The 7,614-nt window shown below is 41.1% G+C and overlaps 1 long non-coding RNA gene across 1 annotated transcript; it reads right to left on the bottom strand.

Moving 5' to 3' along the window:
• Positions 1–3,723: 3,723 nt before the first annotated feature.
• Positions 3,724–6,659, bottom strand: LOC114060077. The gene is made up of 3 exons (XR_003571817.1): positions 5,764–6,659; positions 4,707–4,927; positions 3,724–4,047 (listed from the first exon to the last, which is right to left on the bottom strand). It is a non-coding gene; the product is annotated as an uncharacterized LOC114060077 (long non-coding RNA).
• Positions 6,660–7,614: the final 955 nt, after the last annotated feature.

Below are 7,614 nucleotides of genomic sequence, written 5' to 3' on the forward strand. Positions count from 1 at the left end.
CTGTACATCATCAGTGTATGTCAAGTCAAGTATCACAGACAACTGGGGGCTGCAATTTCTTTCTTCATTGCGTAACAAGAAAAAAAGAAAAATTAGGAGTCAGCATGAATACAGCTTGAGAACCCTGTTTACTTCTTCATCAAAAGAATCGAGAATCTGTACATACAATTGTTGGTTATATTTAGTCAATACATGTTTAGGGTACTGCCATCACAACGTCTTTCTAGACCACTATCTTCAAACGTGTCTTTAGGCACCCAAAATAGAGAGTAGGCTAGAGGGACTGCAGGAATCTGTGTCAGAGGACTTTGGATTTCTATCAATGGTACTTTCAACAATGAGGAAGAAGACAGTTCCTGAAGAGCCACAATTGAAAGCTGTAAGTATTCTTTTCTGCACTCTGAATAAGTACTTGGTAAAGTCTCTTTGTATAGTAGAGCAGCTCCTGACCGTCTCATACAGTCACGCTGAATAGGAGATATTTTTTGGTTTAAGCTAAAGGTAGAATTAGAAAACCACAGAAATCAAGTCTAGGTCACAAAAGCTGACAAGCCCTGAGATAACAAACAAATCCCTTTTCATGCTAAAACACATTATGCTAGATTAGAGAAGGGTGCATTTTCAGGAATGGCCTTCCTGAATCAAATAATCCTCACTGCTGCACAGTCAGGACAGAGCATCCATTCTAGCTCTTTCTCAGGTGTGGAAGAAGAGATGGAGATGAACAGGGCCAAAGAGAAGGGGCTTCTGCTATTTTTTTTTTTTTTTTTAAGGCAGACTAGGATACAAAGAATTTTATCTATTCTCAGGCAACTGGAAAGACAAAACTTATTCAAAGATCTGAATATACAGCCTATGCAAATCAACACAGTATACAGAACTGGAACCGTGGGTGCTTAGGGAAGACTCCTGCCAAGTTCTGACAACTCAGAAATCCTCTCTTAGAGGAAGATATTAGAGAATTTGACTCATTAGCATCAAACTGTCACAGGCAGAAAGCTCCCCAAATGTCAAATTTATGATGCTTGGGCCATGCTAGTTAGAAGGAGTCGGGTGAGATTAAAGGAAAATCTCAAATTCTTGTAATGTTTTCGCACCTAATTTCTTTTCAAGAGTGGAATGACTACTGTACAAGTAGTAGTAGTATTCAAGTGGTACCATGTGTGACTGCCTGCAGGAGGAGAAAGATGAAGCAGCAGACTGAGAAAAGTGCCCTCCTTTTACAGCCCCCCACCCCTGAAAAGGTTCTGGAGAAGGACTAGTGACAGACTGTTTTAAGAGGCCTGTGTGGGTGGACCCATTGCCTTTCCCTGCTGGAACTGCCAACAATTATGCCACGTACAGCAGTCGTTTTGCAATATGGATAAATGTCTTCCAGACTGAAATGAAGAAGTCTTGTAACACAGGCAACTAAGTAAAGAGTAATGCGGAGTATGTGTGATGTTCGCAGTGCACACAGACATAGCTATAATGCACGTGCCTAACAGTGTGTGACAGAAAGTGCTATTAGACAAAACAATTTACCCTCACTAATTTGGTTTTGTCATCATCTTCCTGATGGCTAAGAACACAACATAGTTTTGCCGTGTGAGATACACCGAGGTGCTCAGTTACCACGGCGATAGACTGCAATACTTGCTGAAGATAAAAAGGGAAATTACAGTTCAGAATAGTGCAAGATACACCCTACTTTCTTACATTGTTAAAGTGGCACTTCAGGGAACTTATCTCACAGGATTTAACTGGAGAAAATCAGTTAATTTTTCATACTTGAGAGAAAAAAAAGGCTAAAATTTCTGACAGTATTTTCCTGCTCATCAGTCTATGACTTTGACAATCATAATTGCCAATCTAGTACTTCCAAAACAGCAGGGAATGACAGAATCCACTTCGTTACGGAGTAGCTGCCACAGTAAAGCCACGGTTGCATTTTCTTAGAAACACAATACAGAGCCCTGGGAAACATGTCTTTGGAGGCCAAGGCTACAGATCTTCCAGATACAGCAATGCTAGGCAAAAACAGAAGCATCCTTATGTGCTCACCTTTAGCCATTAGCTGAATGTGTACTGTGCCTGCAGCACTGCTGGCAGAACACACTGCTCAAGTCTGAAGTAGATCAGCAAGCAAAGGTACATCAGTTAGCTCTTACCTTTCAACCCAAGAGTGAATAAACTAGCAGAGTGACTGTAGCAAATTGCCAGTGTCTCACACAGTCCCTTCTGTTACCAAAGATGAATGTGGTAATCTCTGAAAAAGCACACTAACACGCTAGCAACAGCACTGCTGGAGCTCTTCGGCAGTTGTGTATCATGTAAGGCTGTCAAGATGTAGCTTAAAAGAGCAGCCAGACCAAATGAAAATATAACTTCCTCCCAACCACTTGCCATTAGCTCGGCCTCCCTCAGATCAGCTACCACAAGATTTGAACATTCTCCTCAACTTGGTTTTACATAACATACAGAGAACACAAAAACCACATGTGCTTTCAGCTGCTGCAGACACAAAAGGTCTGGCATGACAGAGGTGTGTGGCCAACATCCTGTGTGAAACTATTTCTAATTGCTGCCACATAGGTGAGTGCATGCTCTTCTATTTGTTCATCAAGTGCAGTGTCTGTTGTCAGGCAAATAAATGAACACACAAAAACCCCAACCCAACCAAATAACCGAAAAATCCCCATACAAAACCAAGCAATTCCATTTTGGAGGTTCACTGTCCTTATTGACTGCAGTGAATCCCAAAGAGGCTCTCTGGTGCAAGCATCAAGTGCCAGTGGCACCCAGGTTAAGGAAACAAGTTTTCTAAAAGATATGTTTCATGACTCAAGGTCTCTCCTTGCGGCTGAAACATCTATAAGCTGAACCATCTGTAAGTACCAGTGGGTAGTAACTTTGGAGGAGTTGCTGTTAGCACCCTGACTCTAAAGAAACTGAAGTGGCTTCTCTGCATGCACAGGCAGATATGAACAACAAACCCCCTGAAGTTTGCTTCCTTAGGGAGCCATCCTTAGAATGTTAGTTTCACCTCTACAAATTGGGTCACAGCTTAATAATGTGATAGAAATTGTGTTGACAAACCCCTTCAAACAACAAAGGGGATTCACTCTGCTCACATTTTTCCCATACGGGGGAAATATCCAAGTAGTACTCCCTTTCTCATCACTGCAGGTAAACAGGAGCCTCTTCTGCTTTACCCGACCTCCAGCCCTTCAGCCTAGCAATTTCCTGAACTTTCCTCGTGGCAATGTCCCCTGTAGGGCATGTCCTTCTTCTACCCTCTCCAATTTATGCAAAGGAATCTCTTTTAGCTCCTGCAGCTAGGCCCATTTTTGACCCTTTCCCCATTTCTAGCCTAGAATAGTAACTTCTCTCCTACAGGAGACTGGAAAAACCTTGTAACACTATAACTCTGTGAATGCAGAATTCTGACACTGGATTTTGAAAGAATTTGAGAAAATCAGGTATTAGTATTTTATCCAGGATGAGCTTCAGGTCACTCAACTTCAGGTTTAAAGTCATCACTGCTGAAAATCAAGGACCTTTTCCGGTTTCTAGTAAATGAGAGCATGCAAACAGCAAACCAAAACAGCCCTCTCGAAATCCATCATAAAAGCTGCCAAGAAAATAATAAGTAACAGTACTAGCAGATTGTCAGGGAGCTATTTTAAAATGTAACAAGTCCTTTTACATTGAAAATTAGGAAGAGAACCCAGTCTCCTAAAATTTAGATCGCCAAAAGCAAGAGCAGCAGTCTACACCAGCTGTGGAAACAGCAGTCATAGTCCATTACAGGTTGAATTGTTTCACAACTTAAAAATACCTCCCATAAATTGTTTGAATTGGAATTGATTAACAACCAACATAATTTAGAACTGTACAGATAGCAAGAAAACAGTATTAACAGAATTGAAATTAGACTTACTCCGAGCTCAGAGTAATCCACAAATGCTCCCTTTGTGTAAATTTTCATTGCTCTCCCATCACATACTCGCGGTTGCTCATCCACCAGAGAACATTGCACATGAGTCATATGGTGTATCCATGAATCTGGAATGGCACAAATGTCCTAAGCTGGGATTTCTCTATCTGGAATACAGTACCAGTGAAGAAGCATTGTGTACCTAGAATAGCTACTTCTAACAGAGCTGTTACAATTTTTTCACTAAAAATGCTTGGCTTTTACTTTCTGGCAAAAGTCAGTGCTCCATAAAAACTAGAAACTGGGACGCACACACAAAGGCACTAGAGAAAAAAGGTAGGGTAAAACAAAGTAAAAACATTGCCGTTATAGCACTGCATGGTTAAACTCTAAATAATTTAGGTTAGGAAACACATCTTGCATCACAAACATTAGGACATAATTCTTTAATTCCATATGTGACTCTTGAGTCCACGCTGCTTGAAGTATAGCTTTTTAACTTACACTGCTTATTACTGGGAAGATATACAAGGAAGTCAGGGATTGTTTCTCAGATAGGTACCATTTGTAAAACAAACTGCAGAATCAGAAAACCAGCAGCTGCAGAAAAACACAAATCTGGCCAGCATACCTAGAGGGGCAGCACCATTATGCAAGAAACACTGCTGGTTTGAGAGACACCACAGAAGTAACAGAATGGAAGTCAAGAAGGCTAAAACCTAATAAATAGTGTAACTCTCCTCAGGAAGAAAAATGAGCTAAATTAATTCTATGACCTTCCACTTACAGTTTGAACCTCCATCTTCAGAAGTTGCAGCTCTTTGGCAATCTGGCATTTCACTCTCCTGTCTTAGGGCAGAATGTTCAAGAGGCATGACACTCTTCTTTCCAGAAGGAGACACAGCCACAAAGATCACTCTCTTATTTTCTGACCAATTTTTCTGTCATCCTTGAACATTTTCATGGTCTTCCACATGAATATCCTGTGAGGAGGCAAACTGAACATTCCTAGGAAAAGAAGGAAGAACACAGTTATCTGGTTACTGAGATATTACTGCCCTGTTGAGACATCAAGATTACCAGGTTAGGAAACATGTGTCCTTTGAGAACTGTGTGCATATGGTACACAGTAGACTTGGGGTCTGAACCCTCCTTGGGATCCACATGCTTTTGTTTGCATGATGTGGAGCACTGGATTATAAACTCGGTGAAGTTCTCCAGTCTCAAGGGGGAAATGTAGAATGCAATGGGATACAACAGTTGTGTACAATACTACTAATTCTGCAATTCTGTTCTCCTATCCTCTGTCCTCTTTCTTAATGTTGGCAGTTGGCAAAGCCAGTATCTGGCCCAAAAAGGAAGACTGTAAGGAAGGTAAGTAGTGGTCCCTTAGGACCACTTAGGATTCCTTTTAGCCTGATTTATGCTGAGAAGGATTACATTTGGTCACTGTCTAGTTAACTGGGTTCTCAAACTTCTGAGCTCATCAGCTAAAGTCAGCTGAAGTTGTGAGAACAGACAGCTCTACAACAGTGGATTTCCTCTTAAGTTTTATGAAAAGAGGTAGGTGCAGATAGGAGGGGATGCTATTGATTCCTTTCAGGCTTGGGAAGAACGCAGTGTGAATTCCTGACTTCTCTTAGGCACTAGAGCATCTATTCCTTAGCTCAGTTTTTTTTTGTGACATGGATTTTGTGGAGTCTGCAGGACACAGATTAATTGTAAATCATTCTTTCAAGAAGAAGGAAATATTACAGTATTATACATAAGAGTTAAGTAATTTGGTCACAGGATGCACAAAACCACTGGTGTGGGCAAGGTGTCCCTGAAGTTGAGCATTTTACCTTGGAATCAAATTGCTGTGCTGAGTACACAAGTGGGCTTCGTGCTGTGTGGCCGCTTGCTGGCAGCAGGGAAAATCCATTAGCTCCAGGCAGCATCCTGACAGCCACGGGCTGAATGTGGGAAGTGGTCCAAAATGCCCTTTGTGTGTAGTAACTCAAGTTCTGTTTGTGCAATGTAAATTGTTATTTACTGAGCTCAAAATTAGTTTTATAGTTGGTGCTAATCGACTTTCCAACTTGAAAGTGCTCTTAAGTTTTTCCTGTCAGATGCATCTCAACTCAATTTGCAGAAGTGCTTATTTGTGAAAGCCAGAATTTTATTTTGGATCTAGAAATGGTATAATACCTGAATTCTTTCTTCTCCTTGTGTCCTGTGTTGAAAGCAGGTACAAACATCATAATTCTTGTGTAGTTTAAGAACATAAAACCTGTGAGTGGTATAGTCATTCAAGTTCTGATGAAGATGATTATGCTTCAATAGGGTATTTTTTTAATATAAATGATTGGCTGTGGTTGCAATTTCCTCCTTCTGAGTCAGTCTGGATAAAACAAACACTTCAGGAGCCTTTGACTTGTCCACATTCTGCAGCCAAAGACTGATACTATAGGCAGGAGCTCACTCCACTTCCTGTAATGGTTTCTTTTGTCTTGCCCTGAACTTGGCAGAGCAACTCTTCCATGGAAGCCTGTAAGGAAAGCTGGAGCAGTGGCCTGGGGCAGTAGTTACTTGGTGTCTCAGTTGTGCCCCTGTGTTGCATTCTTTCAGATAAAATCTCAGGTTTATGGAATCAGCAGATTTGCAGCACTTTCTGCTACATCATTGTCTGTTTCCGGCACTGGCACAGATTGGCCAGAGAAGCTGTGGGTGCCACATCCCTGGAAGTGTTCAAGGCCAGTTTGGATGGGGCTTTGGGCAACCTGGTCTAGTGGAAGGTGTCCCTGCCCATGGCAGCGGGTTTGGAACTAGATGTTCTATACGGTCCCTTCCAACCCAAACCACTGTGTGATTCTTGAAAAACAGCTTCTCTGGAGATAATTCCATCCCCACTTAGCAAGGCCAAGGCTGTTTCATGTAGTGTCAGCTGCGTGAACTGTGTTGACTGCTTGGGAGATGTGTGGTACAAGGAAGCAGCTGCACTCGAGTGACTCTTTAGAGCATATTGTTTATAATGATAAATGACTATCTAAAGTCATGACTATCTATAAAATGTTCTCTCTTTGAGAGGTGCTGTGTCTCTTCTGTAGTTGGAATTTGTCCTATTAAAATCCGTCATCTCTGCTACATTCATTAGCAAGTGCACAAGCAACTGGTGTCTTTCCAGGGACTGCCCTGCTGGACCATAGAATAAACAACCTCTACAATTTAAAAAAGGAAAAGAAGGGAAAAAAAAAACACATAAGAAAAACTGTAATGAAATAGTACCTATTACAATTCCCATCCCTAAAACACACAAGTCTGCTCTCCTAAACAAAACGCTTTGTGGATAAGACAGCAATAACAGCTAAAGTGTGAGAAAAGTCAATAATGCTCCATTCAACTAGGCAGCAAACAAAATTAATAAAGGGGATAATTTGGACGTACAAAATCAATAATCTTGAGAAAAGATAGTAGCATCCCAGGAGGACAATTACAAAACTTCTGACAAACCAACAGGGATGGTTACAACTCACTGGAGCCAAACAAGAACAGACTTCCAGCACAGAATCTGAGACTGGGCTAACTTAGGAATTACCAGTTCATTTTTCAATGATACAATGAATATTCTTTTTTTCACAAAGGGCAATATTTGAGAGTAAAGCATTTAATTCCCCCTTAAAAAGCTTTAAGTTACTGGATTTGGTCTCCTTTTG

Source organism: Empidonax traillii, unplaced genomic scaffold (assembly GCF_003031625.1).
Source record: "Empidonax traillii isolate 1590-97213 ecotype Southwest subspecies unplaced genomic scaffold, ASM303162v1 scaffold257:size1394852, whole genome shotgun sequence".
Taxonomy (NCBI): domain Eukaryota; kingdom Metazoa; phylum Chordata; class Aves; order Passeriformes; family Tyrannidae; genus Empidonax; species Empidonax traillii.